Raw genomic sequence first — 27870 nt, 5'->3', positions numbered from 1 at the left:
GCTGGTGGACCGTTCTGGAAGCAGAGAAGGATGAATCAGCCACACAGGGTTCAGAGGTGGCGGAGGAGATGCTAATCAGAAAATTCGAGCTGGGGTCTCCGTGAATGGGCCCTTTGTAGCAAAGCCAGAACAAACTTTCTCGTGGGTCTCGCTCTAGAGGGAGGATAATGTTTTCTCTGTCCTGAGCCGTACTGGTTATTGTTCGCCTCTGAAGTTTGGTAAGTGGACGATGTGCCACATTCTGAGAAAGGCCAGGGTAGTTTGTGCGTGTGTCTCCACGACAGGCCTGGTTGCAGATGTGTCTGTGCCCCTCGGAGGACAGTCACACGGTGCATCTCTGTGCCCCTCGGCTCTGTCGCCGGGGCTTCTCTCTTCAGCTGCAGACTGTGCTTTCAGCCGCCTGGTGGCCTCCTCCAGGGTGGGTTTCTGGTCACCCTTCAAACTCAGACTGTCCAGGAACAGACTGGTCACCTTTGCCCCCACCTGTACCTTCTCTTGTCTTTCCCGGCTGTGTTAATGGTGCCACTGTCCTTTTAGTCACCCCGGCTTAAGCGATGGCAATTACCTTACCCCTCCTCCTCCCCACCCTCAATTGCCGGCTGCTCTTTCACGGTCTTAGAAATTCTTTCTCACTGGTACATGCTACATGGGCGAACCTCGAAAATACACCGAGTGAAAGAAGCCAGACATGTTGTGTGAGTCCATTTATAGGAAATGTTCAGACAGGTAAATCCACAGACAGAAAGCAGCTTAGTGGTTCTCAGGGACTGGGGGAGGGAGAAAGGAGACTGGCTGGGGTTTCCTTTGGGGGTGATGACGGTGTTTTGGAACTGGATGGAGGCGATGGTTGCACAGCGTTGTGAATGTACTAAATGCCACTGGATTGTACACTTTAAAATGGTTCATTTTAACCTCTTAAACATTTTGATTTTATCCACGCTTTCACTCATCTCTCAAATGAGTATTTGAGGGCAGACAGTCTGTGGTCACCACATTAAAGGAAGCACTACTTCTAGTCATTCCGTTTTCTGTTTTACCTTCTGTATCCCCCAAATCTGACAGTGTTAATATTTGGCTTAAACAAACAAACTTGCCTTGGGCCGGATTGTCTTAGCCCTTTAGCATGACACAGAGGTCCTTTCCTGCCTGGCCCATCCCTGTCTCCCAGCTGGGGTTCCCACCCCTTGGCAGGAAACCCTGCAGTGAATTAAAAGGCAGTTGAGAAGAATGAGAAGACACAGGCCCTCTGGTCCTCTTGAACTGGTAGAGGTGTGTCTTGGAAAAGTTGCTTTCTCCACAGATAGATGAGACGCTTAAAAGAAGGCTGATAGTATTAACGCCTCTGGAATCGTCCCTTCTGGTTAACAGCTTCCTTGCTGGCTGGCTTCCTGTGCTGTTCACGCCATGTCCATGCACCCAAACCCCCATATACCACTTGTGCAAAGCTCAAAATTTTTTTGCCCTTTTTTTGGGGGTGTATATTTCTTCTAGTACTCTCTCTATGGTGGAATATCTCAAAAGGTTGAAAATAGTTCACCTTAGTTTAGTTCCAACTTCCTGCAGATTGCCCAAGTGCTTTCACTCAACTGTATTTCTTTCGTTCTACTGAAAGGTTTTTTGAGTACATGCTAGACTAACAAATAATAACTAGCCAAGTTAGTTGACACTTGCAAGGGACAGAGGCGTGTTTTAGATCACTCCTGGGAACTAGGGTTAGTGAATGGAACCACAGGAACCAACTAGCTGTCAGATAGCTCTTGGGGGACATCTTTCATCACCATTCAGGACATGATACTGATTCCCTGGGTTTGGTTGAGACTCCTTTTGTGCCAAGTAAATGATCAGATTTTTAAACTGTTTTTTGAGTGCTTGAGAGGAATTGTATATGCTCCAGTTTTTGGGTGAAGATGTTGAATCCATTAGATTGAAGACTTTAAAACTTGAACTATAACTCGCAGCAGGAAGGACATTTTATACCATCACTGAATAAACAAATGGTGGAAAGGTTTCACTAAAATGCTTATTTTTTTTGCCGTATAGGATGCGTTCTGATATTTTCAGTTCTATTTTATTTTGATGGTTGTAAGTTTAATCCATTACTAGATTGCCACAATTTGGAAAAAAGAAAAAGTATCAGATCATTTGTTAATTGTGTTGTTCAGATTTTTATATCCTTTATAGTTTTGTTTTGTCTGCTAAATACATCTCTTTAAGATGAAGATGTGTTAAAATCACCCATTAGAGTTCTACATTTAAATTTTCTTCTTGTAATCTGTCACTTTGCTTTTTAGATTTTCAATATGAATGCATAAAGATTTAGAACTTTTTTGTGTGATGAGTTGTTGCCTTTATCATTTGATAATGACCTCTTTATTCTGATGTCTTGCTTTTTGCTGTAAGTTCTATTTTTTCTACACCATTATGTTTTAGGTGTATTTCTCCTGAATGAACTATAGCTACCTTTTTAAAAAAAAATGGAATCTGGGAATCTTTTTTTTAAACTTGTGAATTTAATCCAGTTACATTTATTGTGGTTATTAATGTGTATGAATTTATTTCTGTCATTGTATTTTATGCTCTATATTCCACGCCTTTTCTTTTTTTAACATCTTTATTGGAGTATAATTTCTTTACAATGATGTGTTAGTTCCTGCTTTACAACAAAGTGAACCAGCTATACATATATCCCCGTATCTCCTCCCTCTTGCGTCTCTATCCCACCCTCCATGCCTTTTCTTTGTTTCTTTTTTCTATTTATTTTTTTTAAGATTTTTTGATGACCATTTTTAAAGCCTTTACTGAATATGTTACAATATTGCTTCAGTTTCATGTTTTGTTTTTTTGGCCACAAGTCATGTGGGATCTTAGCTCCCCAGCCAGGGATCAAACCCACACATGGTCCCCTGCATAGGACCACTAGACTGCCAGGCAAATCCCTCTATTTTTTAATGTTGATTTCTCTCTGAGTTTTTGTTTTTTTTGTTGTTTTGTTTTGTTTTGTTTGCGGTATGCGGGCCTCTTCCGTTGTGGAGCACAGGCTCCGGACGCACAGGCTCAGTGGCCATGGCTCACGGGCCCAGCCGCTCCGCGGCATGTGGGATCTTCCCGAACCGGGGCACGAACCCGTGTCCCCTGCATCGGCAGGTGGACTCTCAACCACTGCGCGACCAGGGAAGACCCCTCTCTGAGTTTTTAATTCCTGTGTTCTCTCTCTTGGTTAGGAAGTTATACATTCTATTACTATTATTTTAATGATCACTCTTACGTTTTTAACATGCATGTTTCTCAATGTCTAAAACTAATCACTATCTATATTCTTTTCCTGAATAATACAAGCATCTTAGAAAGCTTCAACTCCAACTCCTTTCATACTATTGTTACCCAGTATTTCAGTTCCATCTTTTAAAAATCATCTCCCCACCTAAGCTGACTAATTTCATAGCTGATTCTTATTTAGATTCATTTGCACATTTTCCAGTCTGTTATCATTGCTTCTTGAGTGTTGCTCCTTCCTTCTGAGTTCAGTTTCCTTCTTGCTGATCTATTAATAGATCTTTTAGTGGTTTATTTCAGTAAATGATATTGTCTAAAATACTTTTATTTCATACTCAGTCTTGAAAGATATTTAGTTGGGCATAGAATTCTAACACTTTGAAGATAGTATTTTTATTATCTTTTGGCCCTATGTTGCTTATCAAGAGGTCTGCTGTTAGATAATTCTCATTTTTGTAGATAATCTGTCTTTATTTCCTGGTTATTTTTAAGCTTTTCTCTGCGTGTTTGGTATTCTGTAGTTTGAATCAAATGTATCTAGATTTATTTTTATTTTACTCAACACTCACTGCCAATCTGAGTTTTTGTCTTTCATAAACTCTGAAAAATTCTCACTCTTTGAATAGTCTTCTGTAGTGAAACTATCTCTTTGAATCATGTTTCTTCCCCATCCTGTGTATTTCTTCTAGAATTCCTGTTAGTCTTATGTGGGCCTTATGTTGGCCATTCTTATTCCATCTGCCATCTCACTTACCTGTTTTTTTTTTTTTTAAGATATTTTTATCTCTCTGTGCTACATTCTGGATAATTTCTTGTCCAAGTTACTAATTCCCTTCTTTACAGTTTTATTCATCCACTAACTTTTCATTTCTAGAAGTTTTCAAAAGTTGCTTGTTCTGTTTTCATAGTTTCTTCTTTCTTCATCATCTCATAGTTCTTGCTTTAAATCTTTAAACATTTTAAAGTCAGTCTTTTTCAGTTCTGTTGAGTTCTTGGTGTTACTAAGCCTTCAGTTTGTCTGATCTGGTGACTCTTACAGTGGATTTTTATTACAAGTCCTTCTTAGTAGGAATTCCATGAAGTTTGTCGAAATGTCCTCCTAGGGAGCTTTTGTGTTGGTCCTTTCTGGAGGCCTTGGTGGTATCATTGGTCCAAATACAGTCCTTAATTTTTGGCTTGTGGAGTTGTGTACCAAATGGGTGTCAGTTGGACATTGAATTTGTATAGGCCTAGGGTATTTTCATATTTCAAAGGAGATTTTTTTCCACCACCCAGTGTCCTGAACAGAAGCTTACTGTCCCCTCCTCGAGTGATTTTTAGTTTACTTTCAGTGGGGGTGCATCTCTGCAATGGGTTGCCTTGGTGCATTGATCGAAGCCTCTTCTTACACCCCTGGCCTATTTCTGGTAACTCCCACCATCCCCTCCTGCCCCCCTTAACACATACCCTTGTGCTCGTGGTTTCCAATCCCTTAGGCACTGCGGACACTAGGGAATTTTCCTTCTTTGTGTGTGTGAGTTCAGCTGTGTATAAATTTTTGCTCGTTACATTTTCTCTAACATTCCTAGCTGTTTACTGGGGGTGGGCCTCACGATAGCTCCCTGTGCCGCGTTGCCAAAACAGGATGTGACCGTTCTTGGGCCCCAGAGTAACCCTATGTGTACTGTCTCCTGACCCAGCACTTCATCCCTGCCTCCTTCTGTGGCTCCCCGACCCCCCATGACCTCAGAGCCTTTCCTTTTCATGGCTTCTCCACGTTGTGCCTCCTCCTCACTGTCTTCTCTTGGGGTGGCTGCCGTGGCCTGAATGTCTGTGTTGCCTCCAGGTTCATGTTAAATCCTAATCCCCAATTAGATGCTATGAGGAGGTGGAGCCTGTGGGAGGTGATTAGGTCATGAAGGCGGAGCCTCTCCCACTTCACAAGAATTAGTGGCCCCCTAAGAGAGACCCCATACAAGCCCCCTCATTCCATCCATCATGTGAGGACACACTGGGACCTGGCCGTCTATGGACCAGGAAGCGGGTCCTCACCAGACAAGGAATCTGCCAGCATCTTGATCTTAGATTCCTCAGCCTCCAGGACTGTGGGAAATCATGTCTGTTCTTTTTTTTTTTTTTTTAATCTAAAATGTGTTTATTGGGATGGTTTCCCATTCATCTTGATTCCAGGGGCTTTTAGTGTTGCTTCCGTCTGAAAGCACCCTTCTGTAAGCCTTGCTTTTCCTCCTGTGGGCTGGCAGAGGACGGTAGAGCAGCCAACACACAAAACTACTGTTTGTGCCTGGCTAGAGACGGTGGTCATTGTATAGCATCCTGGGCATTTCACATCCATGAAATAGGAATTGGGGCTCTGCACCAGCCGCTTCCTCTTGTGTTTCCTCTTCTCTTCTGGAGAGGGATGAAGGAGATCCTTTGCGAGAGGCGTGTTCTCGTGGGGAGGTCATCACCGTCGGAAGAGGTGCGGTCTGTTCCTTAAGCCCCCCCAGTCTCTGGTATTTTGTCAGAGCAGCCTGAATGGATTAAGACAGTCTTTCTACTTTTTTCTCCCCCAGTGGGTGAGGACATTTTTCTGTGTGTCATTATATTCAAGCTATCAGGTGTCCATAATGTCTGGAAACAAAGGTGTACAAACATAGTAAAGGGTTTTATTGCTGTCATGCTACACTTTAATAGCACTGTCTGTGATTTCAGAGTTTATGGTCCCCCTTGTAAGAAAAAGATGTGTGTGGGTCAGTTGGTGTGAAGCATGTGTGGGCAGAGTCCTCATGCCTGGGCGCCTCCCGGACCCTGACTAGGTTGTCATCGGCCGCCGCGGAGTCGCTCAGGCCTTGGCCCTGGCCGAGGCCCTGACTAGTGGACAGAAGGACGGGCAGGCCAGGTGGATGAGGCAGCCGTCCTATGTGGGAGCCTGGCGGGCTCTGTGGGCGCCTCAGGGAACACGCAGCACCTGCTCTATTTTGCTGACCTGAGTTTGGAGGGAGGGTGGCAAGCTAGAGAGCAGGATGGGGAGAGCAATCCGGTGTCCTGAGTGGTCTCAGTTATGTGCCTGCTAACTTAATAACGAGGTGACATGGGATGGAGTGGAAGCAGGAAGAACTGGAGGTGTCTGGTTAAGTCCTTTTCCCAAACGCTGAAACATGAGTCGGGAGTGTGTGTGTGCGTGTGCGTGCAGCGTCAACACAGGGATCTGGAGGGAAACGGCCTTTGTGTGTCCTGCCCACACCCCGAGGGCAGGGGTACGATTGGACTAGAGCCCCATCAACCAAGGGAATGACCCCCAAGGCCGGGCGATGCAGAGCTCAGGGGCCTGGAGGGTGAGGAACAGGGCAGGAAGCACAGGAGGCCTTGGCAGGGACAGCTTTAAATGCTTCAGCCATGGGGCTTCCCTGGTGGCGCAGTGGTGAAGAATCCATCTGCCAGTGCAGGGGACACGGGTTCGAGCCCTGGTCCGGGAAGATCCCACATGCCGTGGAGCAGCTAAGCCTGTGCGCCACAACTACTGAGCCCGCGAGCCACAACTACTGAGCCCACGTGCCTACAGCCCATGCTCTGCAACAGGAGAAGCCACCACAAGAAGCCCACGCACTGCAACGAAGAGTAGCCCCCCGCTCACCACAACTAGACAAAGCCCGCGCGCAGCTACAAAGACCCAACACAGCCAAAAATACTTAAAAATAAAATGTTTTAGCTGTAAATGGCACAGTCTTGCTGTCTGGGAAGAAAGGGTGTGTGTGCAGTTAAACAACCATAAATAGCACTAATGGCTGATTCACTGTTGTTGGAAGGGATGGGCCTGTCGAGGCCTGTGCTGGTGCCCAGAACCCGGCCCTGGAGCCATATCTTGGGGAAATCAAGGTGGAATCATATCAACGTTTTCAACGAGGCTAGTGAAGGCCGGGCGGCCCCCTCACCGCGGGTCCTGGCCAGGCTGGGACTTACCCACGCCTCTGACCCAGCAACCCTCCCCTCTCCTCTGTCCTCCAGACCTTGGCTCAAGCCCCACCTCCTCCTTTGCTGTGAACTTGGAAGGAGGAGGCTGGTGGGCAGGTGGGCACTGGAGGGGTGGACGGGAGCTCTGTGCAGCCGCCTGGACGGGGGGCCACTGGGGAAGCTGCCGGAGGAGGAGTGGGTCCAGGAGGAAGGGCATCCGCTGCTTGCTCTGACCCACTAATGCTGCTCTATAAAATTAATTTCTACTTTGGAAGTGTTCATTAAGCTGCTGCTTTCATCTCTACTGAGAAAATTCTAGGAAGAAGGAGGGCAGAGTGAGAGTGAGCACAGAGTGAGCACAGGCCCTCTCAGCCCACCTCACCCCTGCTCCCCCCGGACTGTACCTGGAGTCCCACCTCTACTTAGTGACATGCAGCCCATCCTTTAAGATTCTCCCAGAAATGACACCTCCTTCTTGAAGCCTTCCCCAGCACTCTTTTTCTGAACTCTTTCATGAAGCCCTTGCAGATTCTCATGCAGTTGTAAGAAATAATACAGAAAGGTCCCATGTACCCTTTACCCTGTTTCCCCCAAGTTTTTGTTTGTTTTGGTTTTTCGGCCGCACTGCAGGGCATGCAGGATCTTAGTTCCCTAACCAGGGATTGAACCTATGCCCCCTTTGCATGATCGAACTCATGCGAAGCGCAGAGTCTTAACCACTGGACCGCCAAGGAAGTCCCTTCCCCAAGTTTTATTAGGTAACGTAAAACTCTGGTATGATCTCACAACTAGGATATCACATTGGTTCAGTCAAGCTACAGAACGGTCCCATCAACACAGGAATCCCTCACGTTGATCTTTTATGGCCGCACCCGCTTCCCTCCTGTCCTAGCTCCCATCCTGCACCCCTGGCACCCACTGCTGTGGTCTCTGTTTCTATACTTGTGTCATTTCAAGAATATGACAAGTGGAGTCACGCTGTGTAACCTTTGGGGACTGGCTTTTTTCACTCAGCAGCATTCTCTGGAGATTTGCCCAGGTTGTGGACACATCTGTGGTCTGTGCTTTTTTTTTTTTTTAATTAAACTTTTTAAAAATTTATTTTTCACTGCGTTGGGTCTTTATTGCTGTGTGCGGGCTTTAGTTGTGGTGAGCAGGGTCTAGTCTTCATTGCGGTGCATGGGCTTCTCACTGCGGTGGCTTCTTTTGTTGTGGCGCACAGGCTCTAGGTGCGCAGGCTCAGCAGTTGTGGCGCACGGGCTTAGTTGCTCCGCAGCATGTGGAATCCTCCCAGACCAGGGCTCAAACCCGTGTCCCCTGCATTGGCAGGCAGATTCTTAACCACTGTGCCACCAGGGAAGTCCCCTATTTTAAAAAAAATTATTTTTGGTTGCATTGGGTTTTCGTTGCTGCGTGTGGGCTTTCTCTAGTTGCGACAAGCGAGGGCTACTCTTTGTTGCGGTGCGGGGGCTTCTCATTGTGGTGGCTTCTCTTGTTGCGGAGCACAGACCCTAGGCGTGGGGGCTTCAGTAGTTGCAGCACACGGGCTCAGTAGTTGTGGCTCGCAGGCTCGGTAGTTGTGGCGCACAGGCTTAGTTGCTCCGTGGCATGTGGGATCTTCCCGGACCGGGGCTTAAACCTGTGTCCCCTGCGTTGGCAGGCGGATTCTTAAGCACTGCTCTACCAGGGAAGTCCAGCGCCTTTTTATAGCTGAGGAGTGGTCCACGGTGACCATGCACCACAGGGGGCTTAACCAGTCTGGTTGAAGGACATCTGGGTTGTTTCCAGGTTAGGGCTGTTATGAATAAAGTTGCCGTGAACGTCTGTGTGCAGGTTTTTGTGGGAACATCAGCCTTCATTTCTCTGGGATAAATGCTCAGTTCCTGGGTCACATGGTAGTTGCATTTTTTTTTTTTTAAGAAAGTGCCCAACTGTTTTCTAGAGTGGCTGCAGCAGTTAATGTCTCACCAGGCATGCGCAAGTGCTCATTGCTCTGCGTCCTCACTGGCATTTGCTGTTGTCACTTCATTTTGGCCATTCTGATAGGTGATATCTCTTTGTGGTTTTAATGTGCGTCTCCCTAATGGCTAATGATGTTGGATAACTTTTCAGGCCATATTTGCCATCTGTATGTCCTCTTTGGCTCTTCATGTCTTTTGCCCATTTTCTAATTAGATTGCTTATTTTACTGTTGTGTGGTTTTTTTTAAAACTGCTGAGTTTGGGGAGTTCTTCTAGATACTTGGTCAGATAAATGGTTTACAAGTATTTTCTACCGCTCTGCAGTTTGTCTTCCATCCTTTCAGCAGGGTCTTCCCCAGGGCAAATGTTTAATTTTGATGAAGTTCAATTTATAAATATTTCCTTTTATGGTATCAATTCTCAGAGCTCTGCCTAGACCTAGATTCTAAATATTTTCTCCTGTGTTTTTTTGGGGGTGGGGTTAAGTTTTACAGTTTTACGTTTTACATTTCAATCCATGGTGTCCGTTTTGAGTTCATTTTTGTATAAGGTGTGAGACTCAGGTCAAGGTTCATTTTTTGCCTATGGGCCTCCAGTTCTGGCACCATTTCTTGAAAAGGCTGTCTTTGCTCCATTGAGTACCTTTGTCAGAAATCAGGGGACGTATGTGTGTAGGTCTGTTTCTGGGTGCAGTTCTGCTCTGTTGATCTCTGCCCACACAGCTTCGATTACTCAGCTGTATAAATCTCGAAAGTGCTTCCTTGGTAGGTGTCTACTCCAGCCTGTAGTTTGAGGGTCTCACGGGATCCCTCAGTGGCATTTCGGATCTCCCATCTCTGACTTATCGGGTATATACGTGTGCCTGCACGTCCTTGCCCTTGTCAAGCACTCAGTAAATATTTGTTGAATGAGTGAAGGTTTTGTCATCTTTATCTTGAGAAAGAGCTATAACATTATCTTAAAATCTCTTGGCGGGAATTTCTGACTCTGTAAGTGATCGCCTCAGGACAGTTCATACAGACCTGAGATTCCAGGTGAGGTCAAGTATGAATATTTTGATGACGACTGAGGGCCATCAGATCGCCCTGTTTTGTTAGCTCTGAGGTTCAGGGGGTCCCTCGCTGGGGTCGTGCCACACCCGGTTGTCCCTGTGAGCGGGCAGCCTCCTCTCTGCCTGTTTCCTGTATCACTGTGGGCGCCCAGGCGGCCTTTCAGGCAGAAGCAGCGATGCTGTGTGAGCGGCCATCAGCTTCAGGCCACACTCACTCCCCCCAGAGATGTAAGACCCAGCCCTTCCTCTGCCCTCAGCATGGTCTGTCCTGGCACGTGGGAATCTTTCATACTGTGGAGGGCGGCTGTCAGCCTGTCATCTGCTGTTAAAATAAGGAGCTTGTGAATTTCAGTGACACAGACACCGTTCATGTGGCTTTTCTTAAAAAATAATTAAACTGTAGCCAGAGGGACTTCCCTGGCTGTCCAGTGGGTAAGACTCTGCGCTTCCACTGCAGGGGGCACAGGCTCCACACCCTGGTCGGGGAGCTAAGATCCCGCATGCTGCATGTCACGGCCAAAAAATATATATATATGTAGCCATAGCACGTATTTCTGGATAATTTGAACTCCGCTAGACGGTTAACCGCATCCAGTTTGTAATGTGGGAATAAATAACACTTCTCTTTTCAAAATATACATTTGATGCTGGAGGGGGTGGTCTGTCAAATGTATACACTGTACGTGGTGTTAGTGACGTCGTATGATTTGGATAACTTTTATCCTCAAACGCAGAATCAAGAGTCCGAGAAATAGAAATGCTTAGAAGATGCTGCCTGGTATGACTGTTTCCCGACTACACTGTCTTGGCATTTCTCTGACTCACGTGAGAACCATCAGACATTGAGTGGTATGATCATGGGCCAAAGAAGCTGTTTTCATTTTTCCCCTTCAGTCGTCAGAAATTATTCAGCATTGAAAAGACGCCAAGCTGTATATATAGTTACGCATCTGTGCAGAACGTCTTGCTGTTGAGCAGTTGATTGCCAGCATTTGAATCCCTGACATAAGGATGAGCCTGGGAGAAATGAGAGAGAGACCTTGAGCCTCCAGGGTGCTTCGCCTTGGGCTGGTCAGTTCCTGTGCTGAGAGAAGGCTTGTGTGGGAGGCTTGGTTCTCTTTTGTCCCCCAGCATCACAGATGTTCTTTTTTGTGACCCACAGCAGGTTGACTGGGACAAGGGAATGTCCAAAACACAGAAGCATTCATCAGATGGTTGGTGTTTGAGCATAGATGTTCTTCAGCTTTGGACGCTGGGAGCCCAGGCAAAGCTGTATTTACTCACCAAGCCCAGACTTGTGTGGATGATTTAACCCTGAACAGTTGGAGTAGCCTCTTGGTGGTGGTTTGCCCGTCTCACGCGGCTTCCCCTCTTCCGGCTGGAGGTCTCACCATAGTCTGAGCAGGGCTGGGAGCCGGAGGGGGCTGTTTGGGGGAAACCAGGGGTGGGATGTGGCGGCACCGGCTACCGTTTCCATACCCCCCGCCCCAGGACTATTGGTCAAGGCGCTGGGAGTGGTGGAGGGGGCTGCGAAGAGGCTTGTGGATGTTCCATCATCTGTGCTTATTCCCGGGGATTAGCCATAATGTTTTTCATGAGTGAAACAAAGTCACTTCTGAAAAATCCTCCCTTATTTTTGTGGCTCCTAGCAAATAGGACAGTTCAAAGATGATGTAATTTTATGCAACAAGTGCCTGTCTGTCTGGGTCTAATGCGTGTGTTTAAAACACTCTTAATGATCGAGAGCTTTACACGCTCCTTCTGGAGGAGTCGTAGGAACTTCTCTGGGTGAAATGAGATGCCTTCCTTCTGGCCAACTGAGTCCATGGTTGGGCCGCTCGCTTCCTTTTCAACTTTGAAATGTCTCTGGGAGTTTCTTGTTGTTTCCAAGGGTTCTCTTGTGCAGGGTTTGGGTTTGGATTTATTTTTAAACCAGGTAGCTCACAGGCTCACTAAGGGATGGGGCCCAGGTGTCGCATAACCCTCACGTTGTCGTATAACATTGCACGTTGGGATTGCACGATGAATCCCTGCTGAGCCATCGCTCAGAGATGGTTTCTCAGCCTCGGCTCTGCGGGTGTTCTGGGCTGGATAACTCTTTGCCGCGGGAGGCCACTCTGTGCCCCGTAGGATGCGTAACAGCATCTCTGGCCTCCACCCACTGGGTGCCAGTAACAACCCTCCATTTGTGCCAGTGTCTATGGGCAAAGCCAAGTGTCCCTGGGGAGGGAGGGGCCCCAAGTTACCCCCAGTTGAGCACCACCGGCTGGGAGAGAGAGACCACGTGCACAGTCTGGCCCGACATCTCTCCCCCAGCTCCCCTGGAGCTTCGGAGGGAAGCATCCCTGCAACCAGATGGGCGTGGGGTGCTGTCCACGTGCCCCCTGGCCTTGACAGCGGAGTCGTGTTCTTCCTCTCGAGGGAGGGATGGTTTGACATGATTGTGAGGGGCTGCATAGGCTGTTCTGGTACCTTCGGAAGCCTTCTCATCTCCTTCCTCGCCCTGTACGGGCGGACACACACGCACGCACGCGCACACACACACACACACACACGCGCCGCCGAGCCTCCCCAGTGACGTCTGAGCTCGGCTAATTATTAGATTTTCCCGGGGGCAGGCTGGTGACAGGATGTGCAGAAAGCAGACACTGCTCGTTCGCCTTTGCTCTCAACCTCTTGACAAACATCTTCAGAGGTGCCCTTTGAAATGGGAAGGTGGGAGGGTAGACGTTTGGGTCTTTCTTTGCAGGAGGATTAGAGACCAGCAGTGCTCAGAGCAGGGAATAAGGTCTGCTCCCTGCTCCTCGGCTTTTATTAGGAGGTGAAAGGGGTCTTGTAAACCCGTGCCGAGGACGAGCCCTTGAGCCCTGTGACACTCGCCCCAGCTGCCTGATAGAAGAATCCCTGGGGAGGTTACAAACCCAGATGCCAGGCTACGCCCTGGCCAGTTGCGTCAGAGCATCTGGGGGTGGGACCCAGGCATCTGAGGGGTTGGTTGTGTTGTGTTTCTCAGGCATCTGTGTTTTGTAAAGCTTCCCGGTGCCTTTAGATCAGCTGCCGTCACTGCCCTGGGAGGATGTTGTGTCTGGAGCATCTCTGTAATTGTAGCTAAATAGTTCCCACCTAGGAGTGGAGCTGTGGGTGGGTGAGATTAACGAAGGGTAAAATAAGAGTTTGCAGGACAGGCGTTTGGGGAAGAGGAGGCCTTGGAGTGACCTCTTTCCATCGAAGCAGAGGCCCAGAAGACGGGCGGCAGCGTGTAACTGCCCTCGGGCGTGAGTCGGTGCCCAGCCTCAAGTTGTGTGTTTATGACCACGGCAGTCGTAAAGGGCCATGACCATGGGGCTTCTTGGCCGCTAATTATAGTTTTCCTAACGCATATCACAGGCCTGATTCCAGCCTGCTCATGACAGTGGAATTCATCTCTCTCAGGTTCGTTGGAACCTGCCACTCATCAAATTTGCTCTGCCCCTCTCTGCCCCTTTAGTTGTCTTTTTTCTCTTCTATCCTTTCCCTCTTTTACTCATCTGCAGCGTGCACACTTCTAGCTGTTGTGGATTGTGTTGTTTGTGTGTGACTCTGGTTCTCCAGGTGACAGCGGGACAGGAACCGCATTAGGGGGCAGGGTGGCCGTGTGGTCAGTCTCTCCTGTCCTCCTGGTAGCCTCTGAGCCTCTCATGGGGACTTTGAAACCACCCACCCGAGCACTGGGACTTTGTTTCATTCAACTGAACACGTTGTCAGTAAAAGGACACTCTTGGGACTTCCCTGGTGGTCCAGCGTGCTTTCACTACAAGGGGTTGCGGGTTTGATCCCTGGCTGGGGAACTAAGATCCCACATGCCTCGTGGCGAGGCCAAAAATTTTCTTCTTAATTTTTGCAAAGGGAATAAAAGGACACTTTTTAATTTAATGTATATAAAAATATGACTTTTACATTAAACAAATGGGACTCAGTAGGGAAAACATAAAATAGTTGATGTCTCCCCACAATTGCCTCATTCTCATTTATCTTATGAGTCTAGTCCTTCCCTGCTTCTTAAATGAAATCTAGATCTGTAATTTCTATGGTCACTCTTGAATAATACATAGCCTCTGTTCACTTTTAACTCCCCCAAATGGTCTCATTTCTGTAATTAAAATAATGATTCTTTTATAATGGTCAGACTCCCTCAAGGCCATGATATGTCCCACCAGTGGGCCCCTCTGACCAGCGGGTTGGCTTTCTTGTCTCTTGTTTTGGGGCCATTTCAGCAGAATAAAGTGAATTTGGTTTGAGAAAGTGTTTGCTACTTTATTATTGGGTGCATAACAATTCATGATTATCATAACTTGGTAGGTGGTTCTTCTGTTCTTAAATGCATTATCTCTGTTGGTGCTTTTGCCTTGGATTCCAACGTGTCTGATGCTGCTCTCAGTATCACATTGTACCGATATTGCTACATCGGCTTTCTTTGCAGTATTGTTTGCTGGTATAATTTTTTTACTTTTTTGTTTTCAACTTTTCTGTGTCATGTTTTAAGCAGTTTAGGGCTGAGTGTGTGTGAGAGGTAATCCTTGTTTATCTTAATAAGTGAGTTTGTTCCATTTAGAGTTACTGTGATTGCACTTAGAGTTGGACTTGTTCTGCTATGCTATTTACTTTTCCTGCCACCATGTTTTCTTCTTTTTTTTAACCTTCCTGCATTCCATCAAAAATACAGGGCTTGTTTTTTTAATTCTCTCTCTGTTGGTTTAGAATTTATATCTCTGTTCTTTGCAAATTTTAACAAACATACTTAAAAGTGTATTTACCATTCTCCTGAAGGACACAAACTCCTTCTGACACTGTGACTTGCTGAAAATAATTGAGTGTCAAATCCCTGCTACCCCATTTTAAGGTCCATTTTATTTTAATTGTAAGTACTTATGCTGATTCACCTTTTACATCTAAATTTACCAACTTTGGTTACCATTTTCTTTCCAGGTTCTGTTACTTCTTGCTGGGATGCATTTAGGGTTATTTCAGTAAGCCTAAGTAGGAGATAATCTCTGCACAGAGGCCCCTGTCTGTCTAAAAAATACTCTCAAATGGTAATTTAATTGGGTAGAGAATTTTAGGTTAACAGTTGTTTTCCTCAGCACTTCTAAAGATACAATTCCATTACTTTTTGATACCTGTTGCTGTTGTAGCAACTGTCAGCCTAATTGTTGTTCTTTGCTGGTAATCTGACTTTCCCTCTGGTTCCTTTTACGTTTTTCTTGTTACCACTGCAGTTTCACATGCAGTGATTCATCTTGATGTGGATTTCTTTTTTTTTTGTAACTTTTATTTTAGTTTTAATGAGATATAATTGACATGCAGCACTGTATAAGTTTAAGGTGTACAGCATAATGATTTGACATATCATTTTTTTTTTTACAAGAGAACAAATCCACAGTTTTATCTACTTTTCAATAAGTTTAAATCCTTGAAGGGTACAGCGTCACACGGATTCTGTGTCCAGTGGCATTAGCAGGAAGGTTGCTTCCAAATTTGGCACAAACCATGCCACTGTTTCCATGAGTGCGAGTTATCTTTCCCCAGATTACTCTGGTTTTAGATTTTCCACCAGGAGTTACTGTGTTGTTCTTTGCTTTGTACATATAAGCACATCTCTTGCCTAGATAGAAATCAGTTTCATCTCGAGCATATACACCATCAATTTTCAGGAGAGCTGTGTGCTCCCTCTGGTTCCCTAGACCCTGCTTATAGTCAGCAAAAATGGCCTTGGACCACAGCCTTCCAGACATATTTGTCATTTTAGAAGTCCTGTTCCCAGCAGGCTGGAGCACCCATTCTTGGAGGTCAGGGGACCAGCACCGTCAGTCCCATATCTCCTCCATTCTGTCTTCCCTGTTGCTGGATTCCATAGAAATCATGAGCTGGTGGAGCCTCAGAGCCACACCAGTGCCTTGTCGAGGCATATAGCCGAGCCTACCCCACTTAGTTGCCCCCAGAGTTTCATATATCATTAAATGATTATCACAGTAAGTTTAGTAAACACGCATCACCTCATATAAATACAAAATTAAATCAAAAAAAATATTTTTTCTTCCGATGAGAACTCTTAGGATTTACTCAGAACAAATGTCCTATATGTGGATTTCCTCTTATTTATCCACCTTGGGACTTGCAATGTGTTCTCAATTCTTATTGATTGTGGTGGCCCAGCCTGTCTAGCTCAGGGTATGTTTGCTGATGTCTGGGTCCAATTGCCCGGCAGTGTCTGGCAGGCATAGCTGATGACGCAGAGACTGGTAGCAGAAGGTCTCAGTCGGAGCTTCTGGAAGTGAAGATCTGTTTCCCCGAAATACAGGCTCTCTGAGGCAGCCACCGTGTAAATCTTACTGGAGTGCATTGGTCTAAAAGAATAAATATATTTCAATTTTCTTATTTCACCTCTAATGCTCTTCATGAAATAACAGTTTTAGTCAATTTCATAGTCAACAGCATTTCCCTCCAAAAACGTTTTGCCTTGTCTCCCTTTCCATACTGGAGGACTTTCCTTTCTGTCTGTAGCTATTCACTGGAGCCGGCACCGCCATCCAACTAAAAAGCTTAGGAACCCTCTGCTCTGAGCTTACTAGTGCAGTTTTTGTTGTTGTTGTTGTTTGTTTTGCGGTACGCGGGCCTCTTACTGCCGCGGCCTCTCCCGTTGCGGAGCACAGACTCCGGACGCGCAGGCTCAGCGGCCATGGCTCACGGACCCAGCCGCTCTGCGGCATGTGGGATCTTCCCGGACCGGGGCACGAACCCGCATCCCCTGCATCGGCAGGCGGACTCTAAACCACTGCGCCACCAGGGAAGCCCCCACTAGTGCAGTTTTTAAACGATAATTTTATGCATTAACCATTTGCTGGAGCGCAATATTGTCATTCTAGCTAAGTTACTCTATATACTAATAAGTCCTTGCATTTATGGGTCTTACAGATGTATTTTTGTCCCCAGTTTAAAGTAGGAAACTCAGAGTGAGCAAGTAGGCGATTTTGGTTTTCTCTTGCAAAGTTATTTTTTATGGGTGCTATTTTTAATTTATTTTTTAATTGAAGTATAGTTGATTTACAGTGTTGTGTTAGTTTCAGGTGTACAGCAAAATGATTCAGTTATATATGTATATATACGTATATGTGTATGTATATATATGTATATTCTTTTTCAGATTGTTTCCCATTATAGGTTATTTAAAAATAATGCATATAGTTCCCTGTGCTATACAGTAGGTCCTTGTTGGTTATCTATTTTATATATAGTAGTGTGTATCGGTTAATCCCAAACTCCTAATTTATCCCTCCCAGTCCTTTCCCCTTTGGTAACCATGAGTTTGTTTTCTATGTGTGTGGGTCTGTTTCTGTTTTGTATATACGTTCATTTGTATCTTTTTTTTAGATTCCGCATATAAGCAATATCATATGATATTTGTCTTTGCCTGGCTTACTTCACTTAGTATGATAATGTCTAGGTCCATCCATGTTACTGGAAATGGCATTATTTTAGTCTTTTTTATGACTGAGTAATATTCCATTGTATGTATACACACACACACACACACACACACACACACACAGAGCACATCTTCTTTATCCATTCATCTGTTGATGGGCATTTAGGCTGCTTCCATGACCTGGCTATTGTAAATAGTGCTGCAATGAACATTGGGATGCACGTATCTTTTCAAATTACGGTTTTCTCTGGATATATGCCCAGGATTGGGATCGCTGGATCATATGGTAGCTCTATTTTAGTTTTTTAAGGAACCTTCATACTGTTCTCCATAGTGGCTGCACCAATTTGCATTCCCACCAACGGTGTAGGAGGGTTCCCTTTTCTCCACACCCTCTCCAGCATTTATTATCTGTAGACTTTTTGATGATGGCCATTCTGACCGGTGTGGGGTGGTACCTCATTGTAGTTTTGATTTGCATTTCTCTAATAAGTAGCAGTGTTGAGCATCTTTTCATGTACCTTTTGGCCATCTCTCTGTCTTCTTTGGAGAAATGTCTATTTAGGTCTTCTGCCCGCTTTTTTTTTTTTGCGTTACGCGGGCCTCTCACTGCTGTGGCCTCTCCCCCTGCGGAGCACAGGCTCCGGACGCGCAGGCTCAGCGGCCATGGCTCACGGGCCCAGCCGCTCCGCGGCATGTGGGATCCTCCCGGACCGGGGCACGAACCCGTGTCCCCTGCATGGGCAGGCGGACTCCCAACCACTGCGCCACCAGGGAAGCCCTTCTGCCCGCTTTTTGATTGGGTTGTTTTTTTTTGATATTGAGCTGTATGAGCTGTTTTTATATTTTGGAGATTAATCCCTTGTTGGTTGCATCATTTGCAAATATTTTCTCCCATTCTGTAGGTTGTCTTTTCATTTTCTTTATGGTTTCCTTTGCTGTGCAAAAGCTTTTAAGCTTAATTAGGTCCCATTTGTTTATTTCTGTTTTTATTTCCGCTATTCTCGGAGGCAGATCCAAAAAGATGTTGCTGTGATTTATGTCAAAAAGTGTTCTGTCTTCCTCTAGGAGTTGTATAGCAGCCAGTCTTACATTTAGGTCTTTAATCCATCTTGAGTTTATTTTGTGTATGGTGTTAGGGAGTGTTCTATTTTCTTTCTTTTACATACAGCTGTCCAGTTTTCCCAGCACTATAGGTACTCTTAATGCAAAGCCCCGTGGGTTGATAGCACGAGTTTTGAGGAGCTAGTCTTTAATATTTGGAGACAAGTTGGCCAGTAAACACACATAATTAGAAAACTGCCTTGGGAGATTTGGGAAATCTAGCGGACCATTTGCAGAGAATGAAGGCATGGTGTTTCTTTTGCTTTTGGAACGGAAACTAGAGCTGCCTCTTGTGAGCTTGCCCCGCAACACCGCGCCCCCGAACACATTCTGCCCAAGAGCTGCCTTTTCAAGTCAGGTTGGACTGACCTGGTCTGTGGATGTGTAGCACACGGCGCTTTGAGAGTTGGGAGGGAAGCTCACCGACTCCTTCTTGGCCAACTTCTACCCTGCCTGGCTCTAGCCGCTACAGCGTATCCACAGACCAGGCTCCACGGAGCGAGAAATCACAGAAGAAAACCTCAGCACCAGGGGCTGTGTTGGAAGGGGGGCCAGTTAACTCGTGGAAGACACTGCAGAAGCCTGGAACTGGTGGCTTTCAGTGCTTGTCATGGGCATCTGAGAAAACATCCCTGAAATGTGGGAGCTAAGGGGTGGCAGAGGGGTGCTGCCAGGAGGCAGGTTCCCCGGCAGGACTGGGCTGTGTGCACAGTAGGGGAGAGGCAGCGACCGAGGGCTGCCTGCCAGGAGCATGCACGTGCCTTCCTGTAGAAACCCCTCTGCGTATCTGGCGTCTGTAAGAGAGCCTACGCTGCCTGGGATGTTTCTTCCCTTGTTATTAAGGACGCGTGTTCCAGAGATGCACGCCAGCATCTGTCCGAGAGGTCAGAGTAATTCAAGAACGGACGAGAGCATTATTTATCTTGGTGAAGTCTGGTCAGGGAGGGCTGTGTGCACGTGGATGTGCTGGACGGAGGGTCGCCCCCGACGGCTGTGATTGTAAAGAGGAGGGGGGAGTGACGTAGCTTGTCTCTGGGTTATTAAAACAACCATCTCCTTGGAAAACAACTGAGCATCTCCCGGAGCCTGTTCTGCTGAGCGAGTTTGGAGGCGAATGTGTCCTAGTAATTAGTTAGTAAAGAAATAGTTGTATGTTGCTCTTTTACTCACTCACCTCCATCTGGCTTGTTCTTTCCATTAACGAAATTCCAGTCTTTAGAGCTCTCTTACTGCGTTCAGGGAAGCGGAAACCTGCTCAACTGTGAGAAATCCTTAACAAATAAGATAATGGCCATTTCGAGATAGTGCTTCATGCTTGGGTTTATTTGCACCTTTCAGCCCCTGTGAGGGGAACTGTTTCATCACCCCCATGGGACAGATGCCCCCGAGCCCAAGGAGATGAAGGCGTGTAACCTAAGACAGTTCCTTGCGAGAGCCTGTGGCTGCAGAGGGTGAGCTTGCTCGGGGCAGGGACTGTGGCTGTCGTTGTGTCCCGAGTGCCAAGGTGGTGCCTGGGCCAGAAGTTGCTCTGATATTTGGTCAGTGAAGTTAAAAATGGAGCATCAAGTGCCAACCGAGTGGTCTCCTCACCGCACGCCTCATGCGGGAGGATACTTGCTTTTGGCGAACATTTCGAAGTGGGATGAGTGGAAGGTTGAAGGGTCTTGGGGTTTTTGTTGTGAAACCTCGGTCAGGTCTGCAAAAATGATATGGGTGCTGACGGCAAACTGCACAACCGAGAAAAGACTGTGGGATGGGAAATGTGAGTGGAATAACAGCTAAATAGAAAACTGCAGGAGACGAGAGGAGAGGGCCCGATGCACCCACCGGCGAGGAAGGGCGTGAGGGAAGTAAGCAGAAACTCGCACATCGGTTAGCGGGTGCCGTAAATTGCAATGCGGTTGCTGCCGGGAGTTCATTTCTCTGTGCTCATCACATCAAGTTAATGGAGAGTTAAATGGCTCTTGAAACAGGCCGGCTGGAGGAGCTGGGAGCTGGGTCCTGTGTCCCGGGGCCTGGCCGCGCTCTGCAGGGGAGGCTCCCTCGCCCGTGCTCCGAGCTGCTTCCATTGCTGCCTGTCCGGCTCCCCCCTGGGGGGCTGCAGCAGAAGTACGTCACTCGCTGGCTAAAATGAAGGTTTTTCAGGACTGTGTTCCTTTCTGGAGACTCTAGGAGAGGATCCGTTTCCTTGCCCTTTCCAGCCTCCAGGCACATCCTCATTTCTGGGCTCAAACCCTCTTCCTCCACCTTCAGATCCAGCAATGGCAGGATTCTCTCTCCTGCTTCCATTTCCAAGGACCCTGATGACATGGAGCCCACTGGGATAACTCAGGAGAAGGTCAGCTGATTAGCAGCCGTAATTACCCTTTGGCATATGGCATCATGCAGTCGCAGGTTCCATGGATTAAGGAAGCGGGCCTTTTGGGGAGGAGGGAATTGTTCTGCCTACCGCAGCAGGGAAACAAGTTTAAAGCTGGTGAGGCTAGAGCTCATTTATTCCTTCCTGCAATTGCATAGTTGGGAAATTGAGGCCTGGGCGTAACATTTATTATGCACCACTGGGTATTAAATGCTTCCAATGCTTGTCTAATCTTCACAACCACCCTTTGAAGTGGGCATTTTTATGTTCCCACTTTAATGCTAAGAAAACCAAGGCTCGCGGCTGACAAGCCTGCCCTCTGTCAGCCTGCCCTGTGTCACAGAGCCGGTACGTGGCAGAGCTGAGAATCTCACACCTCCAGGTGTCAGAGGGCCCAGCCCGTCCATACCCTTCCTACCACCTACCACATGCTGGGTGGGTGTAGCTCCCTAACAGATCCCCGGTTTCCTGCCTGGTGTTGTTTTTCCGTTATACCATTCTGCCAGCTCACATTTTCCTCCAGTGATGGAGCAATAATACATTTTCCAGAAGTTCCTTTTTCAAGGAAGATTGCAGTAGCATTGCTATTTCAAGCCTTTTCAACTTTTGTAACTCCTGATTGCCTTCTCTAAGGGGCACCATGTTTTTCTCATCCCCTCAGAGCATGATTTTTTATTGTATTGATAAATTGCCCAGTTCAAACACATCAGAAGATTTACGTGGAAATTCTAAGATGAAAACTTCACCTGGTCCCCATTCCTCTCCCTACCTCCTGCTGTTTCTTGGGACTGAATCCTGGATTTCTTTTATTGTCTTTGGCACATTCCTTCTGTCTGTTTTGTTTCTTCTGTCTTTTTTTTTTTTTTTAACAAGCTTGGATACTTTAAAAAAGAATGTATGAACTCCGATGTGTGTATGACCCATTTGAACCGTGGTATAATATCTGTCAGGTTCTGTGAAAAGCTACAGCAGCCCCTTTGTCAAAGACCAGGGCCCTCACATATTGTTTTCTGTTCCTTTTCATCTTTGTAAGGCTCTGGGCTGGGCTGCACTGAAAATCGGAAGAGTCCCTCATTCCGCCACCCAGCCCCATAGGTTCCCTTGTTCTGATGCCTGTGCAGGGCGCAGAACAGGGCAGCCAACCCACAGGAGTTGTCCAGCCATGGTCTTTGGTCTCCACTAATCCCATGATCCACAGGGGGATAAGAGCTGGGGAGAGGTCTGGGCTGCTCACAAAGGATCAGAGGGACAAAATCACCTCCTAATATGTGAGAGGGTTTGAGATTTGGAGCGTCTCAGTCGTAAACTAAACTCGTTCTCTTTTGCAAACACTGTTTTTAAAAAACATTCCAAACTATATTATCCAGAAAAATAATGTATTTAAAATATGTATACATATATGTATATATACATTATATATATTACATATAATATATGTAAAATTTAAAGAAGAAAGTAAAAAGAATACTCATCTTAGACAGTAGAATGTTACCAGTTTGTTTGACCATCCATGTGAGATAATCTGTCACTCTCAGGTCAACACTATCTTGAATTCTATTTTTTCCTTCCTTTTCTTTATAGTTTGCCAACTGTTTGTATCCCAAAGAAGTATATTGTTTATTTCTTCTAATTTTTATTTTATATTGGAGTAGAGTTGATTAACAGTGTTGTATTAGTTTCAGGTGTACAGCAGTGATTCAGTTATACATGCACATGTATCTATTCTTTTTCAAATTCTTTTCCCATTTAGGTTACTACAGAATATTGAGCAGAGTTCCCTGTGCTATACAGTAGGTCCTTCTTGGTTATCTATTTGAAATAAAGCAGTGTGTATATGTCAATCCCAAACTCCCAATTTATCCCTCCACCCCACCTTTCCCCTCTGGTAACCATAAGTTTGTTTTCTAACTCTGTGAGTCTATTTCTGTTTTGTAACTAAGTTCATTTGTATCATTTTTTTAAGATTCTGCATATAAGCGATGTCCTATGATATTTGTCTTTCTCTGTTTGACTTACTTAGTATGATAATCTCTAGGTCCTTCTATGTTGCTGCAAATGGCATTATTTTATTCTTATGGCTGAGTGGTATTCCATTGTATATATGTACCACATCCTCTTTATCCACTCCTCTGTTGATGGAGATTTAAGTTGCTTCCATGTCTTGGTTACTGTAATAAATAGTGGTGCAATGAACACTGGGGTGCATGTATCTTTTTGAATTATGGTTTTCTCCAGATATACGCCCGGGAGTGGGATTGCTGGATCATATTGTAGTCCTATTTTTAGTTTTTTAAGGAACCTCTCTACTGTTTTCCATAGTGGTTGTATCAATTTACATTCCTACCAACAGTGTAGGAGGGTTCCCTTTTCTCCACACCCGCTCCAGCATTTACTGTTTGTAGACTTTTTGATGGCTATTCTGACTGGTGTGAGGTGATACCTCATTGTAGTTTTGATTTGCATTTCTCTAATAATTAGCGATATTGAGCATCATGTTGCGATGTTGGCATTTTCACGTGCCTCTTGGCCATCTGTATGTCTTTGGAGAAATGTCTGTTTAGGTCTTCTGCCCATTTTTTGATTGGGTTTTCTTTTGATGTTGAGCTGCATGAGCTGTTCGTAAATTTTGGAGACCAATCCCTTGTCAGTCACGTCGTTTGCAAACATGTTCTCCCATTCTGAGTGTTGTCTTTTCGTTTTGTTCATGGTTTTCTTTGTTGTGCAAAAGCTTGTAATTGTTTGTTTGTTTTGTTTGTTTTTTGCGGTACGCGGGCCTCTCACTGTTGTGGCCTCTCCCGTTGCGGAGCACAGGCTCCAGACGCACGGGCTCAGCGACCATGGCTCGAGGGCCCAGCCGCTCCACAGCACGTGGGATCTTCCTGGACCGGGGCACGAACCCGTGTCCCCTGCATCGGCAGGCGGACTCCCAACCACTGCGCCACCAGGGAAGCCCAATCATATGATTTTTTTTTTTTTTTCCAAATCATATGATTTTTATTCTTCAGTTTGTTGATGTGGTGTATCACACTGATTGATTTGCGGATATTGAAAAATCCACGCATCCCTGGGATAAATCCCACTTGATCGTGGTGTATGATCCTTTTAATGTGCTGCTGGATTCCATTTGCTAGTATTATGTTGAGGATTTTTGCGTCTATGTTCATCAGTGATATTGGCCTGTAATTTTCTTTTTTGTATCTTTGTCTGGTTTTGGTATCAGGGTGATGGTGGCCTCATAGAATGAGTTTGGGAGTGTTCCTTCTTCTGCAATTTTTTGGTATAGTTTCAGAAGGATAGGTGTTAACTCTTCTCTAAATGTTTGGTAGAATTTGCCTGTGAAGCCATCTGGTTCTGGACTTCTGTTGGTTGGGAGTTTTTTTTTCTTTTTACCCTTTTGGGAAATTTGATATTCTAACCTAGGTAACTGCAAATTAAAAAACGCCAGCTTTTTCATAAATTTTTGTACAGTTCCACTTGCAGTTACATATAAACTTAGATATTAGTGATATTTTTTAAAATAAAAGGGAAGGCTTTTGCCAACTTTTAAAAAAATGTTTATTTTCTTACTAGTCATACATTTTATACACATCAGTGTATATATGTCAATCCCAATCTCCCAATTCATCCCACCCCCACCCCCCCACCTCTTTCCCCTTGGTGTTCGTACGTTTATTCTCTACATCTGTGTCTCAATTTCTGCTCTGAAAACTGGTTCATCTGTACCATTTTCTAGGTTCCACATATATGCGTTAATATACAATATTGGTTCTTCTCTTTCTGACTTAACTTCACTCTGGTTGGGAGTGTTTTAATCACAGTTTCAGTTTCATTACTTGTGATTGGTCTGTTCATATTTTGTACTTCTTCCTGGTTCAGTCTTGGGAGATTGTACCTTTCTAAGAATTTTTTCATTTCTTCTAGGTTGTCTATTTTATTGGCATAGAGCTACTTGCAGTAGTCTCTTATGATCCTTTGTGTTTCTGTAGTGTCTGTTATAACTTCTCCTTGTTCATTTCTAATTTTATTGAATTGAGCCCTCTCCCTTTTTTTTCTTGATGAGTCTGGCTAAAGTTTTGTCAATTTTGTTTTTCTTTTCAAAGAACTGGCTTTTAGTTTCACTGATCTTTTCTGTTTTCTTTGTCTCTATTTCATTTATTTCTGCTCTGATCTTTATGATTTCTTTCCTTCTACTAACTTTGGGTTTGGTTTGTTGTTCTTTCTCTAGTTGCTTCAGGTGTAAGGTTAGGTTGTTGATTTGAGGTTTTTCATGTTTCCTGAGGTATATTGTTTAGTTTTGCTTTTTTTTTTTTTTTTTTTTTTTCTGCGGTACGCCGGCCTCTCACTGTTGTGGCCTCTCCCGTTGCGGAGCACAGGCTCCGGACGCGCAGGCTCAGCGGCCGTGGCTCACGGGCCCAGCCGCTCCACAGCATGTGGGATCTTCCCGGACCGGGGCACGAACCCGCGTCCCCTGCATCGGCAGGCGGACTCCCAACCATCTGCGCCACCAGGGAAGCCCGTCTTGCTTATTTTTGAATAAGCAATGGAATGGAGTCATACTGTAGATAGTCTTCTGTGACATATTGTATCACTGGATGGTACAGTTTTGATATTCATCCATGCTGATGCAGGTAGCTGTAGTCTATTCATCGTCACTGCTCTTCGTTACGGGCACTGTCTGGATTTCTCCTCTCGTCTTTTGGGTTGTTTGGTTGCTTCTCGTTATTATAAAACCGTGTTTCTGGTCATTATGTAACCATGTCATAAAAACATGCCTCGGCATCTCCCCGTTCCTGTGTGTCATCACTTCTCCAATGTATATTCCTAAGAGGAGGTGTGCTGGGCTACAGGATGTGTATGTGTTCAATTTATGTTATTTTTATTGTTTAAAAATTGTGGCAAAATATACGTAACGTAACGTTACCATTTTGGCCATTTTTTGGTGTACAGTTTAGTGACATTAAGCTCGTTCACATTATGTGCTACCATCACCAACATCCCTCTCCAGAGCATCTTTTCATCTTACAAAACCGAAACTCTGTGCCCATCAAACACGAATTTCCTATTCTCCCGCCTTCCAAGCCCTTAGCAGCCACCATTCTACTTTCTGTCTCTATGAATGTGGCTACTCCAGGTACCTCGTATAAGTGGAATCATGCAATATTTGTCCTTTTATGACTGGCTTATTTTTCTTAGCATGATGTCCTGAGGTTCATGCGTGTTATAACACGTCGGAATTTCCTTCCTTGTTAAAGCTAAATAATATTCTACTGTGTGTATTGACCACATTTTGTTTACCCATTGATCTGTCAGACGCTTGCGTTGCTTTCACCTCTTGGCTCTTGTGAACAATATTGCTATGAACATGGGTGTACAAATATCTCTTCAAGTCCTACTTTTAATTCTTCTGGGGTACATACTCAGAAGTGGAATTTCTGGATCAGATGGTAATTCTATTTTTAATGTTTTGAGGGCCCTCTGTTCTTTTCCACGATGGCTGAACTCTTTTACATTCCATCAGCTATGCACAAGGAGTTCCAGTTTATCCACATCCTCACCAACACTTGTTATTTTCTAATTGTTTCATAGCATCCGTCCCAATGGGTGTTAAAAGGTGTCTCATGGTGGTTTTGACCTGCGTTTCCATAATGAGTGGTGATGCTGAGCATCTTTTCATGTGCCTATCGGCCATCTGTGTCTCTTCTTTGGACAAATGTCTATTTAAGTCCTTTGCATATGTTCCATTTTACTAAGAAACGCCAAATGGTTTATCAAAGTGGTTGTAATAGCTTATACCTAACCAGCAATTTATGAAAATTTCATTATGCCTATCTGTGCCAACTCTTGTATGGTCAGACTTTCTGCCATCTGCTGAATGAAATGATATATCCTCATGGTTTTGGCTTGCAAATGCTATAAAGTGTCATCTTCTGGTTTGTGATGTATCGTTCTCATTTTTTTGGGTAATATCTTTTGATGAACAGAAGTTTAAATTTTAATGTGGTTAAATTGATCAGTCTTGGGCTTCCCTGGTGGCGCAGTGGTTGAGAGTCCGCCTGCCCATGCAGGGGACACGGGTTCGTGCCCCGGTCCGGGAAGATCCCACATGCCGCGGAGCGGCTGGGCCCGTGAGCCATGGCCGCTGAGCCTGCGCGTCTGGAGCCTGTGCTCTGCAACGGGAGAGGCCACAGCAGTGAGAGGCCCGCGTACCGCAAAAAAAAAAAAAAAAATTGATCAGTCTCTTCCTTTATGGCACATGCTCCCAGGTCATGAACATATTTTCCTATAATTTTTTATAGGTTTGGCAACTTTCACAATTAGGTTCTTCACCCAAATAGGATTTAGCTGTGAGGTAGGGTGTGAGTGGAGCTTTTCTCATTTCCCCAGGTGGATGACCCATTGAATTGTTTCTTAGAGCAGTCTGCCCATTATCAGGGACCTTTTGCAAACTGTACACCCTTTTCCCCCTATTCTGACAAGTGAATCCTGAAGTGTGTGTGTTTGTGAAAAAACACTCAGTGGGGTCTGACCTCTGCTCTTGCTGGGAACCGCTGCCACGAGGGGGAATATCTCACCTGTTGACGGGCTGCTGGAGCGTATTAGTAGAGTGGTCTGTTAGTCACGTGTCTTCAGCTCTGTTCAGAGCTAACTGGCTGCCCTCTCAGGGTTGGACCTGGAACCTTGTCTTGTATTATATACTTTTACATGTCTGTGTTCTGAAGAGAGGGTTGAC

General features: G+C 45.4%; 1 protein-coding gene and 2 pseudogenes across 5 annotated transcripts in view; 1 reads left to right on the top strand and 2 right to left on the bottom strand.

The window, feature by feature from the left end:
• The window catches only part of MTCL1 (microtubule crosslinking factor 1), a 122779-nt gene that overhangs the window by 16138 nt on the left and 78771 nt on the right, over positions 1-27870 (top strand). The gene's annotated exons all lie outside the window — the stretch shown is intronic.
• LOC113610377 (40S ribosomal protein S27-like) lies at positions 5378-6484 on the bottom strand (annotated as a pseudogene).
• LOC113610376 (60S ribosomal protein L35a pseudogene) lies at positions 15642-16263 on the bottom strand (annotated as a pseudogene).

The sequence above is a fragment of the Aethalodelphis obliquidens genome, unplaced genomic scaffold, assembly GCF_003676395.1.
Source record: "Aethalodelphis obliquidens isolate GAN/ISIS:26980383/991018 unplaced genomic scaffold, ASM367639v1 scaffold63, whole genome shotgun sequence".
Classification (NCBI taxonomy): Eukaryota; Metazoa; Chordata; class Mammalia; order Artiodactyla; family Delphinidae; genus Aethalodelphis; species Aethalodelphis obliquidens.
This window is presented reverse-complemented; position numbering and strand designations above follow the sequence as displayed.